The 20,375-nt window shown below is 36.4% G+C and overlaps 1 protein-coding gene across 5 annotated transcripts in view; it reads right to left on the reverse strand.

The window, feature by feature from the left end:
• The window catches only part of LOC143231863 (neogenin-like), a 130,717-nt gene that overhangs the window by 99,414 nt on the left and 10,928 nt on the right, over nucleotides 1-20,375 (reverse strand). The window lies entirely within an intron of this gene.

The raw sequence follows: 20,375 nt of genomic DNA on the forward strand, positions 1-20,375 counted from the left end.
CACACCATCGTTCCTTTAGCAGGCATGGTTGTAGGAAAAAAGTCAAGTCTGAAGTTCAGTGCATACTGCGACTTTCTATGTCTTTGTATTGATCGCAAGTAGTCACAAGGACCACTATTCATAAACACGAGTTTCAGTAACATCACCACGATGCATCTATGAACACTTAAACATTACTATGATACCACATTCTCAAAAGTTATTGGACAGTCGTGTAAGTGTCATGATATTCTTATAAACGCCAGCACTTGTATGCGTTATGATAACTATGTTATGAAACATACCTCGTGCATGTGGAGTCACAGTGTTAATTGAAGAAGACTTGTGACGTCAGCCCCAGCCAGCTGGCTATGCTCAACGAATTGTTGACCAAAACGTCGAAAGACGAACGTTTGTTTTATCAAATATTTAAATTTTTCGTTTGTAAATTTTGTATTGCCAATAAAAAATGAAAATTTATTTCATAATAGAAATTAACATTAAGCTATAACCCCCCGCTAGTACAGTGGTAAGACGACTGATTTACAACACTAAAATCAGAGGTTCGATGCCACTCGGCGGGCTCAGCAGATACCTCGACGTGGCTGCGCTATAAAAAAAACCCAAACACATTAAGCTATTGTAAATATTTGAACATTTATATCTGTTTTCTCACTTTTCATTTGATTGAAAACTTGTACTGGTATTTTTGCTCTTCCAATGGCACTACCCCTTCCTGGCTTTTACCCAAGGCGGACCACCCACGCGCACACCTTCAGTACGCCACTGATTGTATATATTGATAATATTGTCTTATTTACAGTCCTTTTTCAGATTCTCAGGTTTGATGAACCAATGGCAGCTGGCGAGAGAATTACAATTAGAAAGTTAATATTTATTTTGTGATTGTTAATTTTGGCCTGGCATGGCCAAGCGCGTAAGGCGTGCCACTCGTAATTCGAGGGTTGCGGGTTCGCGCCCGCGTCGCGCCCGCGTCGCGCCAAACATGTTCGCCCTCCCAGTCGTGGGGGCGTTATAATGTGAGGGTCAATCCCACTATTCGTTGGCAAAAGAGTAGCCCAAGAGTTGGCGGTGGGTGGTGATGACTAGCTGCCTTCCCTCTAGTCTTACACTGCTAAATTAGGGACGGTTAGTGCAGATAGCCCTCGAGTAGCTTTGTGCGAAATTTCAAAACAAATTCTAAAGTATTTATATTAAAAAAAAAAAAGTTATTCCCTTAGTTTCTAAACAAGCAGAGAATGTATTTCTCAAAGGTGAATTTTTATTCAGATTTAGGACGTATCGACTAATTCGTAAGAGTTCTCGCTGTTATGTATTATCAGTAACGTTATCAGTGTAGTGGCACACAAACCAATTTCAACAGAGAACAAACGTTGTTGAAGATAATCTCTTCGACACACCACTTTACACGTGAAGGCTACATATGGCTATCTATGCTTTACCCACAACGGGTATCGAATCTCGATTTTTAATTTTTAGTGTCATAAGGAATCAGACTAACCGTAGAGCCACTAGAGGGCGTGTTTTCAATAATGGTAATTCTTTGCTGTCTTTCTCTTATTTTTTTCTTGCATTGTACACCAGTCTTAGTGTGTAAATTTAGAGTAACATGTTAGCTAATCCCGTTAAAACGAACTATTTTTTGTTTTATTACAAGTAATGTAATAATTGTATGTTTCTGAAATGATGATTTGTTTATAATTAAACACAATGGTACGCAATGGACTGTCTGTGCTCTGCCCACCAGGGGTGTCAAAACTCCGTTTTAACGTTGTAAATCCGCAGATATGCAGCTAGGCCTCTGGGGAAGGGGGACTTGACATAATGGACAAATTAATTTCAACTTTGGCCCGGCATGGACAGGTGATTAAGGCGCTCGATTCTTAATCCGAGGGTCGCAGGTTCGAATCCCCGTCACACCAAACATGCTGGCCCTTTCAGCCGTGGGGGCGTTACAATTAAACGGTCAATCCCACTATTCGTTGATAAAAAAAGTAGCCCAACAGTTAGCGGTGGGTGGTGACGACTGGTTGTCTTCCCTCTTGTCTTACACTGCTAAATTAGGGACGGCTAACGCAGATAGCCCTCGTGTAGCTTTGCGAGAAATTAAAAAACAAACAAACAGCAAAAGAAAATCTCGTGCCACTCAGTTTGTCTGGGAGGGAGAAGTCACGTCGAGACTTTACAAGGTGTACAAACATATCTATAACCATTTATCTTGGATGGTCTAGAATAGGAATCTTGAACATATTTTATTTCCTTTTCTGGGAAAAGAGTGTATGGTTTTAAAATAAACTTTATGTCGCCTTTGATAAATCTTGTAATAAATATACAAGTACGTTTTACGAAAAGAAAGAAAATGTCATTAAATTTTATATTTTTAACTGCGTAGTTCTGCTGAGCAAGAATAAGACATAAGCCTACTCTAACTCACTAAAACATTCATTAAAGTAAAGAGAAGAGATCCGAATGCTGAAACACAAAATTGTTAAATGTTAATAATATGACAGAAAAACTGTAAGCGTGAAACTTCCTACTGATGCAATAACTATTTATACCACAGTATTATTTGTTCTATATGCTTCTCTATCTTTGTGGCAACACAAAACTTAATGTTACTGTAAATATCGACCAGGAGGCTTGTGAGGCGTACTGCTGTATGATAAACGAGTGTTTATTATTTTAGCAAATTATGAAATATTAATAAATCACATGTAATATTTAGCTGTATTACTTAACAAACGCATAAATGTTCTACCACTAAAAGACATTCAAACCTTTTATATTATATATATATATCTGTTGTGTTTTTTTTTGTTTTTTTTTGTATACGCAGGGAATTATTTGGGTCAAGACTATAATTTATCAGTGTTTGTTTGTCTGTTTTTGAAGTTCGGGCAAAGCTACATTGAGAGCTATCTGCGCTAGCCGTCCCTAATTTATTAGTGTAAGACTGAGAGGGAAGGCAGCTAGTCATCACCACCCGCCGCCACTCTTTTACCAACGAGTGGTGAGATTGATTGTAACATTATAACGCTCCTGCGGCTGAAAGGGCGAACATGTTTGATGTGATGGGGATTCGAACCCACGACCCTTAGATTGCGAGTCAAGCACTCATTTACCCATCCAAAGAAGATTAATGTCAAAACCAATATTTATATCATGTGAATTTCGTTGTTTCGAAACAAAGAACACCGTAACGTTTAAAATAAAACAAAAGTAATTCTTGATGACGAGAAACCCACTTGAAATAAACGTGTCTTAGAACAGCTGGTATGGGTATTAACACTTTTATTAATAAGCAGAGAACAACGTTTCAACCTTCCTAGGTCAACTTCAGGTTAAGAAAGAGAAAGTTTACAATTGACCGTTGCCGGGCACGTCTTATGGACGAGAGTATAAATGGGCACGGAATTATTGGGGGCGTTGAAGTGGGATGTCAGGTTATTAATTTATATCGATATAAAAGTGTTCCTCTATGTATTGGTTTAATTCTGGTTTTAGTTGCTGTACAAGTAGGGCTTCTCTGATTTTGCGTTTGTTTACATTCGTTTCTCTACTTAGTGTCTTGAGTGTTTTCTATGGTTATGTTGTGTTCATTTGATTTGCAGTGTTCAAAAATGTGTGAAGGTGTTTTTTTTTTGTTATTTGAATCTAGTTTCCATTTTTCTGCTTGTTTCTCCAATATATAGAAGTCGTGGTAGTTGTTGCATTGTATTTTATAAATTATGTTGGTGTTGTGTTTGTCAGTGTAGTTTTTACATAGTATAGACGTTAGCTTTGTGCCTGGTTTTTGAATAAATTTGGTGTTTACTGGAATGTTGTGTTTTGTTATAAGTTTATCCAAATGTTGGTTATTTTTTCGCTGATGTCAGAAACATATGGTATACAGCACTACAAGGTTTTGTAATTTGTTGTATCTTGCGATTTATTGTTGTTTGTTTGTTGTTGGTCTAGGTGTGTGTGCATACGTTTTCCACGGTTTTTAAGGAAATTTGTTGATGCTGATGAAGTGTTGTTTTATTTTATTGATTTTATCAGATGAACATAGTTTTATGGCTGTGTTTATTTGGTTTCTTAATATGTTGAGTTTTTGTTTTGTTTCATGTGCTGAGTTCCAAGGAATGTATAGTCCAGTATGGGTGATTTTTCTGTGGATTTCTGTTTCTAATTGTGTATCGACTCTAGTGATCTCGAGATTAAGAAATGTTATTTGGTTAGTTATTTCCAAGTTCACAGGTGAGCTTAACGTAGATGAAAAAACTAAGTGTATGTTCTGTAGATGTCAATCAGCAATTGTATCATCAACATACCTGTACCAGAATAGTGGTGGGTGTAATGATGAATTCATCGCTTGAGATTCAATCTGTGTCACAAAAATGTTAAGGCGTGCGACTCGTAATCTGAGGGTCGCGGGTTCGCATTCCCTTCGCGCCAAACATGCTCGCCCTTTCAGCCGTGGGGGCGTTATAATATTACGATCAATCCCACTATGGTGGTGATACTAGCTGCCTTCCCTCTAGTCTTACACTGCTAAATTAGGGGCGGCTAGCACAGATAGCCCTCGAGTAGCTTTGTGCGAAATTCCAAAAACAAACATAAAAATGTTGGCTGGAAGTTGTTACACGGGATTCCCCATACTTAGGCCATTTATTTGTAGGTAGTTTTGGTTATTGAACATTAAGTTAGTTTTGATGGTAGTGAATTCTATAAGGGTTACTAACTGGTTGCTGGGGACGTGTATCAGCGAGTTGGGATCTTGGATATAAAGTTCTAAAACTATCTTGCAGCTTTAGTCGTTGGGACTTCTGTGAAGAGAGAGATTACATCAAAACTAGTCATTAAAACTTTATGATTTAGTTGATTAAGAACAGATTTAAAGATAAGAGTCTTTGAAAAAGAAACCGGCTCATGTTACATATTTAGAAAATGCCCACGCTATATATTTACCGATGTTGCAGCTGAATGATTCATAGGTCGACATTATGGGTCGTAATGAACAATCAGGTTTGTGAGGTTAGGGGGTGCCGTATAGTTGCGGTGTGCGTGAGTCGGTCTTTCGCAGGTAAGAATAAAGGTTTTCTGATATTGTGTTGTTTTCCTAAGTAAGAATAAAGGTTTTCTGATATTGTGTTGTTTTCATAGGTAAGAATAAAGGTTTTCTGATATTGTGTTGTTTTCATAGGTAAGAATAAAGGTTTTCTGATATTGTGTTGTTTTCGTAGGTAAGAATAAAGGTTTTCTGATATTGTGTTGTTTTCGTAGGTAAGAATAAAGGTTTTCTGATATTGTGTTGTTTTCATAGGTAAGAATAAAGGTTTTCTGATATTGTGTTGTTTTCGTAGGTAAGAATAAAGGTTTTCTGATATTGTGTTGTTTTCATAGGTAAGAATAAAGGTTTTCTGATATTGTGTTGTTTTCCAAGTAAGAATAAAGGTTTCTGATATTGTGTTGTTTTCATAGATAAGAATAAAGGTTTTCTGATATTGTGTTGTTTTCGTAGGTAAGAATAAAGGTTTTCTGATATTGTGTTGTTTTCATAGGTAAGAATAAAGGTTTTCTGATATTGTGTTGTTTTCCTAAGTAAGAATAAAGGTTTTCTGATATTGTGTTGTTTTCGTAGGTAAGAATAAAGGTTTTCTGATATTGTGTTGTTTTCATAGGTAAGAATAAAGGTTTTCTGATATTGTGTTGTTTTCATAGGTAAGAATAAAGGTTTTCTGATATTGTGTTGTTTTCATAGGTAAGAATAAAGGTTTTCTGATATTGTGTTGTTTTTATAGGTAAGAATAAAGATTTTCTGATATTGTGTTGTTTTCATAGGTAAGAATAAAGGTTTTCTGATATTGTGTTGTTTCATAGGTAAGAATAAAGGTTTTCTGATATTGTGTTGTTTTCATAGGTAAGAATAAAGGTTTTCTGATATTGTGTTGTTTTCATTTGTAGTAGTATTTTGTTGAATTGGTTTTCATATATTTTTGTTGGATTTGTGTTTATTAGTTTAAATTTGTTTGTATCTGATAAGATGTTTATTTCTTTAATGTATTCATTATAACTATAGCATTGCCTTTATCTACTTTTAGAATTCTGATGTTGTTTTCTTGTTTTAAGCTGTTTATAGAATTAATATCTTTTTGTGTGAGGTTGTTTTTCAGTTTTCTTTTCTGTGAAATTATGCTGACAGTTTTGTGTGACTATTCTTTAAGAATGTTGTTTAAGATGTTGTTTAAGGTATTTCGGGGAAATAGATGTGTTCAGTTCTACCTGGAAAGAAGGATTGTTGGTTGTTGGTAAAACTGTTGTTGCTTTCCTTTATTTTGTTTACACTCCCTAAGACATGTGTCCGACAACGGTCAGTTGCAAACTCTCTCTTTGTTGACCTAAAGATGACCATTAGCAAAATGATTATGGGTTTTGGAATAAATTACGTAATAAATACGGAGGTATTCTGGGAAATGATGGCTCTTGATTTTTATAATAATCGGAGACTAGTGACTTAATGTATATTCGTAAAGACGTTAAACACTTTGAAAGGTGTATAATTCAAATGCAGATGACGTTTCTTAAAATATATCTTGAAGAAACATAAGATAGATCGACAAAGTTAAATAAAAACAAGGCTTAAGTATCCATAGGACACGAATGTATTTAATTAAACTTTAAATTAATTAAGGGTCAATTTTAGACCCACCTCAAGTTACCTTAAAGTAAATGTAAGATAGCAAAGCAATAACTAACGCATTATTAACTTTTATAAATTAATAGGGCAGTTAGGCAGGGCAAATATTTTATTGCCCAAAGCGCACCCAAATGTTCAGAGATGGTCACAGATTTCTATTTATCACATGATTTAATCAAGTTGTACTTCTTCCTCTAGCTGCTCACAACTTGGAGGTTCATAACCCTAAACTTTGGAGGTTCGAACCCTGCGGTGGATAGAGTGCAATTACAACAGATTTTCTTATAACGTTGACATAAATGGAGATTATATTGATGTCTTGGGTGTTGCAAGCTGTGAAGAAACTGCTACTGATTCATAAAAGGATTTGGATCACTTAGCGAGTTGAACAGATAAATGTCAGATGGGTTTTAATAATAATAAATGCAAAATAATGCATGTGGGTTTTCATAATTTGAATTATAAGTTTAATAGGAATAACCTTAACATTGCCATGAAAGAAAAGGATCTTGGTGTAATAGTTGATCAGTCTCTTAAGCCATCCGAGCAGTTTGCTGTTGATAGTGATAACCTTAACATTGCCATGAAAGAAAAGGATCTTGGTGTAATAGTTGATCAGTCTCTTAAGCCATTCGATCAGTTTGCTGTTGCTAGTGATAGGGCAAATAGGATTTTAGGTTGTATTTACAGAAATATTGAATATAAGTCTGAGGAGGTTATAATTTCGTTGTATAGGTCACTGATTAGGCCACATTTGGAATATTTGTATTCAATTTTGGGCTCCTTACATCAGGAAAGATATTGAATTATTGGGTTCAGAGAAGGGTTACTGGAATGATGCCCAGGATGGAGGAGTTATAATTCGGGGAGACATTTAAATCTCTCAAATTTCTCTGTTTTTCAACATAAAGCAGAGTTAGAAAGGATCTGAATGAGGTGTTTAAGATTATAAAGGGAACTGATACGTCACATGCTGGTACGTCACATTCTTAACAGTGAGAATGGTTGGGTGGGAGGAGCCATCTTCAGCTAAGACAGTTTTATTTCTCTAAAAGGGTGGTTAACCTTTGGAATGGGTTACCTTCAGATGTTGTAGAGACGGTAAATCTAAATTATTTTAAGAAAAAGCATGATAAATATATGGCTTTAAGTTTAGAGTATGGAACTGCCTAGATGGACCAGTAGGTCCCATGCTGTCCCAAAACGTTACGTTCAATTTATATATTTTTTTTATATAAACATAAAATTGACAAAACTCAGTAATCACGCAAACTGCTGTTAGAACATTGGCAGGCGATCATCTAAAAGTCAGGAATATCAGTAAGGAGGCGGAGCTTAGATGTGATAAATTGAAATTAACTGAAAAGTTAATTCTGATTAAGAAAGGTCGAGTAGAATGCATGTTTCAGTTATGTTTCACTGTTAATAAAATAAAGTGTGACAACGTCAGTTCCATTTCATGTACTTTTACGCATCAGGATCTTTATCAAAATATTTATTTTAAATAAATATATTATGCTTCATAAGAAGTGTGTAGGAACACAAATTTAAAATATCACGATATATTTATTTGCATCCAAAACATAACCTTTAAGACTGTGCTCGTACAAACTCGTTCAAATTAGTTACGACTCTCAGAAAACTGAAAACGTTACTATTTCCATGTACACGAAACCCAAGATTAGCTTGTGTTCCTAGCTCTTAGCAATAAAACTTTAAACCACGCTGACATGCTGGGTACATACTATATCTGGGGTAGAGAGATTTCCCGGAGGGGCAAGCTTTACAGGAAACATAAATCTTTGACTTCAGTTGATCAATGTTGGTATCTACAAACGTCAGGAACAACACCGACATTGGAGGCTGCGCAAATCAGTTTAAAAATGCAGTTACAAACGTAACATTCCCACAACAAGGTTCTCTAATGAAGACAAGATGAAAGAAGCCAGACCAGTCAGATAAGATTCTTAAATTATGTGTTGTACAAGTTAATTAACAACAACTTCAGAATTAAATCTAAAAAGAAAACGGTGTAATGTTACTGTGGAAAAGCGAAACTGAGTTGATGATTTTTATATGAACTGGAAAAAGAAAATAACTTCAGCTGATGAATAAACTCTATAAAAGTGATTTCAATACCTCGCGCAGATAGAGCATAAAAATATATTTATCTGTTAATCCTGTCGATAAACAGGTTGTTGAAGATGGGGGGGAAGGTTTTTAGCACCCTACAAATACATATTAACATTGTCAAACATGACGTATAAATTAATGATTACAAGTCTTATATAATACTACAGAAATCAAATATTAAGTCTTAGTATAATCGAACAATTTAAAAAGTAAGGCATGACACGTAGGCTCATACAAGCATATTTTGTTGTTTTGAACATTTCTATCATTAATGGTGAATCGAGTCTTTAAGCTGGCAGACGAACCCTGAACTTGGAAAATAAACCAAAGATGATTTGACCACGATACAAACAAACAAGATTTTTTGTGTTTATCATTAAGCACAAAAATACACAATGTGTATTGCCCACCACGGGTATCGAAACTCGAGTTCTAGCGTTATAAGTTCACAGAGTTGCTGCTGCCCCACCTGGGAAGCAGATATAAAAACAAAATTAAACAACAAAAAGTTGCCTTCCAATCCTTACAGTTTATACGTCATTACTTTGTTCTGTTCTGAATTCACTGTATCTGAAGCTAGAAAACGAAATACAGCAAGAACGTCGTCAGCACACAACTGACACCCTAAGATCATGCAATAAATTTAAGGGAATGATATAACAGTTTTCTTTTACATTGCTTAAACAGCAATTGAGTGTATAAAGCGCTCAGACACTTTTATTTTCTGTATTTCGATAATACAGAATGACTTACACTCGGTGCTTTATCCCGGACATTGAACATTGCAGTGAAGTAGTATATATATATATATATATATATATATATGACAGGCGACGAGATGTCTATTTCGATACTGCGACTGTTTTCCTCGTCTCGTCAATTTCAAATAAAAACAAACTAATATGACGTCAACATCAATTCTACGTCTACCACTAAGATCATTAAGAAAGTGTAATTGACACCATTAGCTCAAGTTACAAATAACGTGTAAGTGAAGTGATCAGGGTGAAAACTAATATTCGATGGTTAGATAAAAACACACCAGAAGAGCAGACGTTACCGACGTCACATACAAACTCGATTAAATGATTCTCTTGAACGTGTGTAACAGTGTCAGTAAAGGCATGTACACAAAATAATGAACAAAGTGTAGTTGAGAAATGAAGTATACGTATGTTACTGCATGTTGAAACAACAATGACGAAGACAGACAACTGGGTTGTTTAGTTTAAGCGTATAGCTACAGTGCAGACTATATGAGTTATATATACCGCAGGGAAGTGAATCGCAGATTTTAGCGTTATGAGTCAATAAACTTATACTGATTGGACCTAATAGTTTTCAACGTTTGAAAACTTAATTTAAAAAAAAAAAAGAAATTTTAACTTACAGAAATTCTGTTCATAGAAACTATCAGTGAAAACAAAGTAGGACATGTTGAACCTTGCCACCCAAACTAGGTTTGTCATATCTAGTGCTGATGAAGCGTTTTACGCAACACCAGATCTCATCACACCAGTTTGTATACGAAGGGCTCCAAGCTCTATATTTATAAATACCGTGTTCCTCCTAATTAACGTCCCCTCTCTAATTATCGACCTTCCCTGTATTTTTATATAGCTTCCTCTGTGTGGTTTTGGTTTGTTTCGGAATTTCGCTCAAAGCTACACGAGGGCAATTTGCGCTTGCCTTCCATAACTTATTAGTGTAAGACTACAGGGAAGGCAGGTAGTCATCACCACCCACAGCTAACTCTTGAGCTGCTCTTTTATCAACGAATAGTGAGATTCACCACCAAAATATAACGCCTTCATGGTTGAAAGGGCAAGCATGTTTGGTATAAAAAAAGATTTCGAACCCACGACTCTCAGGTTACGAGTCGAGCGCCCTAACCACCTGTAATCCACTTTATTACTGTAATTTTAACACCAATAGTAATCTAACATTTAATTCACTTTTATTACTGTAGTTTTAATTTGAAAAAGAAACAAACACACACACTTATTAGCATTAAAAATCAACAAATCACGTGTGAAAAACAGAATCCTGGAACTTCACACAAATACTGCAATTAGTGGACCCCTTTTTGTAGTTTTCAACACCCCCTCCCCGAAGGGCGTTAATTAGGTGCAATATGTGAATAAAAACTGTTAGGGTGTGAAAGACATTAAACAAGTTGGTGGTAGTTATTCACAGCATATATTTACGAAATTTAGAAATGAGGCAAAGGTAAAACGTAACAATTATTTATTTCATTTTAATGTTGTTTATTTGTTTTCATTTCTTTGTTATTATTCTTTCATTTGAGCCAACTTTAATGCTGTTCACAACAACTGGCGAACCGGCAAACTAGGAATCATGGTCTTTATAAAACACTCTTTGCACGTCTGTGCTGTGTGCTGTGTAGAAAGAATCTGTGTGGGACCCAGCAAATTGTCATTTGTTGGATCTTATATTTTATAATATGTTTGTAAAGGCAGGAGTTTTACGAGAACAAAGAACAAAGTCCTCGAGACTGCTGACTGATAATTTTGTATTGTTTAAAATACTTGTTTTTCCAGGAGGTATTGTACATCCCACACAAGAAAAAAAACAAAAAAAAAACACTAAACATTTCCATTCTATAAGAACAAACACATTGTGACGTTTAGAAAAAGTCATCCTGGTTCCACTAACATAAAAGTGGGTGTTATACAGAAAAAAAAAACAGATTCCACTACTAGGAATCTTGGTGTACAAAGGGATTAAAATACCTGAATATTGAAGTATGTTACTACTTATAATACGTAACGTAGGATACACAAAGTGTGTAGCGTCGTGTCAGAACAAAATCACTTAAACGACCCACTTTCACAGTACTAACGTAGAATTCTATATTCCGAAGGAACCACCCATCAAGACAACACGAGACAAATTACACAGTGTGAGAACAAAACTACTCAAATAACCCATTTTTGCACTACTAACATAGAATTCTGTATTCTAGAGGAATGATCACCACCCATCAAGACAATACGAGACAAATTACACAGTGTGAGAACAAACACTAACCATTGAGAATCTTTTATCACATAGAACAAAATGTCTTGAAGGCCAATAGAAACATTTAATTTTGAAAGTCTATCATACAACCATATTAGTACAAATGTGATTTGTTCAAGAGATGATATTTTGTACCCGTATGATATAAATCCCTGTACAGGTTAATAGATTCCACAGGTAATCCACATGTCGTAACAGATTAAAGTTCTTACAGAGCACTACCAATATATCGATCACGGCTTGTAATAAAACCTGGTTGATTAAGGCATTCTACTGGGACCTATAGAATCGGTGTTAAACTGTAGGGAAGAAAAAGAGCTGTCTACGACTCTGTGGAGTAGACCTAGGCCTTACTTGATTAGAAACTATCATAAAAATTATGCATGTTATTGTTTTTTGAATTTCGCACAAAGCTACTCGAGGGCTGTCTGTGCTAGCCGTCCCTAATTTAGCAGTGTAAGACTAGAGGGAAGACAGCTAGTCATCACCACCCACCGCCAACTCTTGAGCTACTCTTTTACGAACAAATAGTGGGATTGACTAACACATTATAACGCCCCCACGGCTGAAAGGGCGAGCATGTTTGATGCATGTTATTAAAGTATAAATACAAAACTAGGCTGATGGTTAGGAGCAACATCTCTATTAAATCTAACCATATATTACTTACTTAAATAAATAAAAATATATTCAACTTCGATTTTAACTCCTTAAAAGGAACATTTAAAAGAAAACAAATCAAGATGGTGCATTTAAGTTAATAACTGATATTATGTACACAACCACAATTTGACATACCTAGCTTCAAAAAATAAAAATAAAAATTAATGGAATTCTAGTTTCCGCTCAGCTGTCTTAATAGATTAATCTAGCCAGGAATGTACAAACCGTACTGTACTGTGACCGCCAGCGCTTTCCAGACCACGAAAGGTCGGAAAGTAAGACCGTTGTTTCATCCGTATTCTGTGTAGTGCACGTATGTCAGTGGTGGAATCCTTCGTGGACCTTAACTGCTCAAAACATAACCAGGATAAAAACCAATCATTTCTATAAAAACTAAGGCTTTTGTTACTTTCAACCTGAAAGCCTGAGTGTAGCGTTTAAAGTATTTTTGTAATTTTACAGTATTAACTTATAAGTTTCGAATGTTATATATGATCATTCAAAAATTCTTATTTAGAATAATGATTTAAAAATAAAGATATATATACAAAACAAACATTTTGTGTGAGGTGGATATTCAAAATAAATATTCAATATAAATATAATTATTTATAAATTGCGTCTTCATTGCTCAGATATACTAGTTAGTTGTATAAACTTTACTTGTAAGTACAGCAATTATAAACAAATTAGGCCTGGCATGGCCAGGTGGGTTAAGGCTTTCGACTCGTAATCTCAAGATCGCGGGTTCGAATCCCCGTCGCACCAAACATGCTCGCCCTTTCAGCCGTGAGGACGTTATAATATGATGATCAATTCCCCTATTCGTTGGTAAAAGAGTAGTCCAAGAGCTGGCAGTGGGTGGTGATGACTAGCTGCCTTCCCTATAGTCTCACATTGCTAAATCAGGGAGGGCTAGCGCAGATAGCCCTTGTGTAGCTTTGCGCGAAATTCCAAAACAAATTAAATGCCTAAAATATAACATATATGTGTATGTATAATCCAAATACCGGAAAGTTATTGGATTCAATTCGCGCTCCAGGACAAACAATTTTAATACTCCGCCGGAAAAGAGATCCAAAAATTCGAGTATGGTCAGCCATCTCTCATTTATACTGCTAAACAGGAGAGGAACAGTTTGTCAGTAGCACCTGTCACCTTTAACCGAATAGAGGATTTTACTGTCAGTTTTTACAGAATGTTTTGCTATGTTACAATTTTCTTTTATTAAGAAGTTAGTAGTTTTTGCTGTAACATAAATAACATATATGATGGACCACTTTATCTTCTGCTATTGTACCACCTTGTTTTGTTTTTTTTTGAGAATTCACTGGTTTTTTGTTGCGGGCTAAGTAACGTCATCCTTTATATATTACGAATTCCAGCTCTCTAATGCCAGAGTGGTATGTCTGTAGACTTACAACGATAGACACCACGTTTCGCTACTCGTTGTGACCAGAGAACAGACAGCTAATTGGCTAGTCTTGTGCTTAATTACAAACAAATTAAAAGTTCCCAACTTTAGTTTATCTATAGCCAACTGCTTCTTACGTCGTTGCGACAAATACAGTACTATACCAGTTTTAAGCAATGTTTACATGGATAGAAAGTTTATAGGTTTGGGTTTACATTTATAAAGGCACCCCTCTCTACTAAATGCAACTACGTATATTTTATGTTCAGGCTGTCGCTACTTACAGTCTAACACATTCAGGTTGCTCGCTAGATTTGTTAAAGTCGTAACTCTAAATCGTTAACTTTTGTTTTTGACCATTAGAAATAAGTTCACTGACATTGATTTTGTCAGTGTTACATTTGATCCGGTACATAGTGTCCGCATGCGTATCAGCAGTGTATTAATAATTACTACGTGCAGTCTGTTTATTGGCAAGTGTATCTCTGTATAAACATTTGCTCCACGTTTTCGACTGCCTATTAATAACAGAGACATATTTTTACACGACATTATTTTTGTAATTTTTTTCTAAGTGTACATCACGTGAATATTCAATTTCTAATCAATAGATTTTAATTTTCTATACCATATTTTTGAAAGTCGGAGGTGCTGTATAGTGATTGGCTTTCTGGGCTGCGTTACGAAAGGTCCAAAGTTCGAGCCGCATTCTGTGGAAACTGTGACAGTTAAATACTATTTGTTAACACCTCCGTACTCATAGCTAATTTGACAAAGTAGGAAACGATGCTTAAACTGAAGGATTCGAAGGAAAATAAACAAACCAACAGTTACGTGGACATTTATTTTGACATAACATGTTCAATATTGAGTCATAGTACTGGTAAGCCACGTGGTGACGAAACAGACAAACAGTTATTTAAAGTCTGTTTACAAATCATCGAAATGTATCTTCTATAATAATAACAAATAAGTTATTCAAATTTCAGCATCTGATATAGAATTGTTTGTTTTGGAATTTCGCGCAAAGCTACTCGAGGGCTATCTGTGCTAGCCGTTCCTAGCAGTGTAAGACTACAGGGAAGGTAGCTAGTCACCACCACCCACCGCCAACTCTTGGGCTACTCTTTTACCAACGAATAGTTGGATTGATCGTAACATTATAACGCCCTCACGGCTGAAAGAGCGGGCATGTTTGGTGCGACGGAATTCAAACCCGCGACCCTCAGACTGCGAGTCGAGCGCCTTAACCCACCTGGCCATGCCGGGCCTCTGATAAACCAGTACAAATGAACTAAATAAGCTAAAAACTTGTTTTTTGTTTCCTTAATAAATAAAAATCTTCACATAGACGGATAGACAAAGCCCTTAGTTTGCACCTCGATAACAACGTAAGAAGTAGGGTGGTCATGCCTCGTGGGTTATATCGTACAGCCAAAACAATTTGAGAACTGTGTGAAGTCTTGAGAGAGAAAACTGAGCATCTCGAGTCGCTACGGAGCCCTAAGGGCCTCCTAGGTTCTATTCTTAGATGACAGAAAGATTAGCGTAAATAACTAAAAGGACTTGTAGGTGTTTTCGTTATATTCCTCTAAAACAGCAAAGGTCTTAGAAGATAAATGGTTTTCTTAAATAAGTATATAAATCTGAAACATGTCGTTGATTTCAGGATTTTACAAAGATAAAAGGGATTCAGAGATAAAATGAAACTCTGAAGTTGTTCTGTGTATACAAGCCTAAGTGTATAAACTTAAAACGTACCTTTGGTTTCAGAATTTTACAAAAACACAAGGATTAAGATATCAAATGAAGGAGATCGTCATGGCTCGACTCGTAATCTGAAGGTCCGGGTTCGAATCTCCGTCACACCAAATACGCTTGCCCTTTCAGCCGTGGGGGTATTATAACGTTATGATCAATCCCACTACTCGTTGGTAAAAGAGTAGCCCAACAGTTGACCGTGAGTGGTGATGATTAGCTGCCTTCCCTCTAGAGTTACACTGCTAAATTGAGATAGCCCTCGTGTAGCTTTGCACGAATTTAAAAAAAAAAATTCAAATGAAGGTCTTAATTTATTGTGTGGACCCAAAACATTAGTTGATTATAGTGTCCTGAAGCAAAAAAAAAAAAAGGATTTGGACACCAAGCATTAGTCCTGCTGAGCCGAAATCGTCTCTGTTCTAGTGTTCTGAACCTGGAATTTTTGAACGGCTGCAAATATCTTGAAAGCTTCATACGGGCCTTTACTACGTTAGGTTGAAATCTTTATTTCTGGCGTTCTAAAGCAACAAAGTTGTGAAGTATAACAGAAGTCCAGAATAGCTATATAAAAGTCCAGAATACTGGACTTGGAAATCTTTTGAAAGTAGAGTTTAAAACAAAAGAGAAGATTCAGAGACGAAGATCGTCCTTAAATCCATGTGGACTTGAAGGTTTTTATGGTTAAAGTGTTTTAAATTGATAGATGTCGTGAGCGAAAAAAAAAGAATAAAGAAAAACTGCTCGCCTTAATCTTAAATTCATTGCCGATCGTTAAATCAGAACCGAACTTAGCAGAGTTAAGATGGCTGAAAATACCACTAGCAGCTATAAAAAATGCACATGAAGTCTGAAACAAGCACCATGCCCGAAGAGACAGCGAGCGTGGTTCTCAATCTAGGCGTGCCTACAACAACCCCACCTGCCTGAAGAAACCGTCGTAATCTTACAATCGCTAGGCCGCACACATTAACTTTGACTTGGCTGGTAAATTATGGAGGAACTTAATGATGGGTTTTCTATAGTTTTCCGGTCCATTTACTGTACAAGGAAAAAGAAAATGCACTGGCTAGGAACGGCAACACGAGTGAGAACAACATGGTAAACCGCTTCTCTGATGACTGAGGAACAACACAACAGCATTGTGTCTAAACATGTTACTTTGCACGTATAGTTTTTAATAGTAAGGTTTAATTGCGAATCATACATGCATACACACACGCACTTCGCCCTGCAATAAACAGAGTGATAAGGTTGTCAAGTGCCTTCACATGTATGAAGAAAGATTGGATAAGGTTTAATGAAAATTATTCCTGAACAAACAATGTGGTTAATCATTACAAGGCCCCGGCATGGCCAGGTGGTTAAGGTACTCGACTCGTAATATGAGAGTCGCGGGTTCGAGTCTCCATCACACCAAACATGCTCACCCTCACAGCCAGTGGGGCGTTATAATTTGACAGTCAATCCCACTATTCGTTCTATTCGTTGGTAAAAGAGTAGCCCAAGAGTTGGTGGTGGGTGGTGATGACTAACTGCCTTTCCTCTAGTCTTACATTGCAAAATTAGAGACGGCCAGCGCAGATAGCCCTCGTGTAGCTTTGCGCGAAAATCAAAATAAACCACATTACAAATTTCTTTGTAATTTAAAACAATGTATTTTAGCGTTGTGTATTCGATCAGTTAATTGGACACCGAAAACGCCAAAAAAATTACTCATGTGAACAAATAAGTTAAAAGTCGTTTCATCATTCACCGAAATGTCATTATATCTACTTTTTATTTAGAGGGCTTGCTATATTGTAACGGTAATGTAAGGTCGGTTTGTAAACTCCATTACCAAAATTATTTTTTATTCGTTTTAATTTACTGTTACGATTAGAACACAAGTAGTCAAGCAGACAAGAATCTTAATAAGTCATGCCATATGTGACACTTTTGTGAGTCAAATAAACATTAAAACTGTATACAAGTCGTACCACGTGTGACACTTCTGTGAATCAAAAAACATTAAAAACTGTATACATGTAGTGCCATTTATGACACTTCTGTGAGTCAAATAAACATTAAAAACTGTGCACAGTATTTGCTTTTGATTGAAATTTCAAAAACTGCATACACAGACAGAGAACATCATTAAGGTGCAACTACGCATGTGCAATCTGTACGATAAAGTGCCATCGTGCATAACACACCTTTTCATAAAACAGCCTGTTACTTTTTGCTTGACACAAACCTATCGCGTGATACTTATCTGTTACAGTACATAACAATTGTATATGCAAGCGTCAATGACCCTACTATATATATATATATATAAAACATAAAAGATACATTGTTCATTTCTTTGAACCCTTCAACAGTTTTAAAAGTAAATGAATTTTAATGTTTTCTTATTAATATTTTGTCGAAGGTGTTTTATAATTTTACCAATTTTATAAGTGTGGTAAAAACGGTTTAGCGTCACGAATGTTTTAAATATTACGAAAAAATTTGCAATTTCACAAATGGCCAAGCGCGTAAGGCGTGCGACTCGTAATCCGAGGGTCACGGGTTCGCGCCCGCGTCGCGCTAAACATGTTCGCCCTCCCAGCCGTCGAGGCGCTATAATGTTACGGTCAATCCCCACTATTCGTTGGTAAAAGAGCAGCCCAAGAGTTGGCGATGGGTGGTGATGACTAGCTGCCTTCCCTCTAGTCTTACACTGCTAAATTAGGGACGGCTAGCACAGATAGCCCTCGAGTAGCTTTGTGCGAAATTCCAAAACAAACAAACAAAGCAATTTCCCAAATGTCAACTTGTTTTTGCTCCACTGCGGTGTGTCTGGGAACTCACACTGATAAAAACCGAGTTTCGATACCCTTGGTGGGCAGATCACAGACAACCTCATCGTATAGCTTTGTGCTTAATTCTAAACAAACCAAGGGCGAGCATATTTGGCGCGAGCGGGATGCGAACCCGCGGCCCTCAGATTACAAGTCATGCTTGGCCATGCCGGGCCAAAACTAAGAGGTCTCGACACTGTTCTCTAGACCCAGCTGTTGTTGGGTTATTCGAATCTCAGCTAGCGAAAGCATGTTAGGCTTAGCATAAATATTTATTTCTTATAAACAGAACCTGTAAGTAAAGGGTGTAATAACTCGGTATTTAAATAATTTTTGTGTTCTGTTCAATAAATAATTCTTCTTCGACGTGTAACTCATGCTATTTGCCCAGAACAAAAGTCTAATTATTCGCTACGCTTGGATGTTTTCGACGAAGGGCAATGTGCGTTGTGCCCACCGCAATTATCTTAATCCGAATTTTAGCACTATAAGCCCTCAAGATTTCTTTTAAGGCATCTGCTGTATGCATCATAAAAGTTAGATAAAGTAAAACTACATATAGAATGTGTCCTTCGATAATAAGATAAAAGTGTAAGTAAACTTAACATTATCAGGCTATAACATGTATTTCGTTTTAGTAACTTACATAAAATCAGTTTTCATAATTGATGCAATATGCAGTTTTAATACGTGACACGTATTTAGTATTCATGGTGAAACTTTGTAGAATGAACGGCAATTGCCTGTTATGGAGACAAGTGTAGAGGACGACGTTTCGAAAGTCTTCCGCCTTTCGTCTTCAAGTTTCATCATGAATACTCTGTCTAAACAATCTGTCAAAGAATTTATTTTTGTTTACGCGATTTGTATATTTGACGTCTAAGAACCATAATACATTACTAATAAGTATTTAATTTTTATAATTAACGCAGCTAGCAAATTTAAAGAATGATACGCACATAAACTGATTTATATGACTTAGGGAAAAGTCGCGCTGGTTATGTACTGTGTCCATCACGGGAATCGAACGACTAATTTTAGTGTTGAGAATCCATAAACTTACCGCTATTACAGCAGGAAATACAGAAATGTAATGCTAAACTATACGTAGTCGTTGTAATAATTGATGTTGTGAAAGTTTTAGCAATTTATATGTGTATTAGTTTTTGAAAATTTGATAGTTTTAAACATTAATAAATAAAGAAGTTTTACTGTCTCACAAGTTACACGTTTTAAAGGTATTTGTATATTTATAGTTATGGATAAGGGTTGGTTTTTGAGGTGGGCGACTTTAGGTTTCGGAGCTGGCAAGCCGAATCCTTGTGATACCACAAGACATTCCCACACATTAAGTATAGATGTAGGGTACTGCCGAATGGTTACCTTTCTTGTGGTTAAATTAGGACGGCAGACGAAAGCTTCAGTGGCTTTTCCATAAATATAAAATGCGAGCTGCTGCCATCTGAGATTTTCAACTACCGAACAGCAGTTGTCTACCATATATAAGGCTCGGCATGGCCTAGTGTGTTAAGGCGTTCGAATCGTAATTCGATGGTCGCTGGTTCGAAGCCCGGTCGCACCAAACATGCTCACCCTTTCAGCTGTGGGGGCGTTATAAAGTTACGGTCAATCCCACTATTCGTTGTTAAAAAAGTAGCCCAAGAGTCGGCGGTGGGTGGTGATGACTAGCTGCCTTCCCTCTAGTCTTACACTGCTAAATTAGGGACGGCTAGCGCAGACAGCCCTCGAGTAGCTTTGCGCGAAATTCAAAACAAACAAACAATCTACCACATGTTAAAATCTTATTGGTTAACTCGAATAGTAGTTTCAGGCCGGGCATGCTTTAGTAGTTAGAAGCTCG

The sequence above is a fragment of the Tachypleus tridentatus genome, chromosome 11 (genome assembly GCF_004210375.1).
Source record: "Tachypleus tridentatus isolate NWPU-2018 chromosome 11, ASM421037v1, whole genome shotgun sequence".
Classification (NCBI taxonomy): Eukaryota; Metazoa; Arthropoda; class Merostomata; order Xiphosura; family Limulidae; genus Tachypleus; species Tachypleus tridentatus.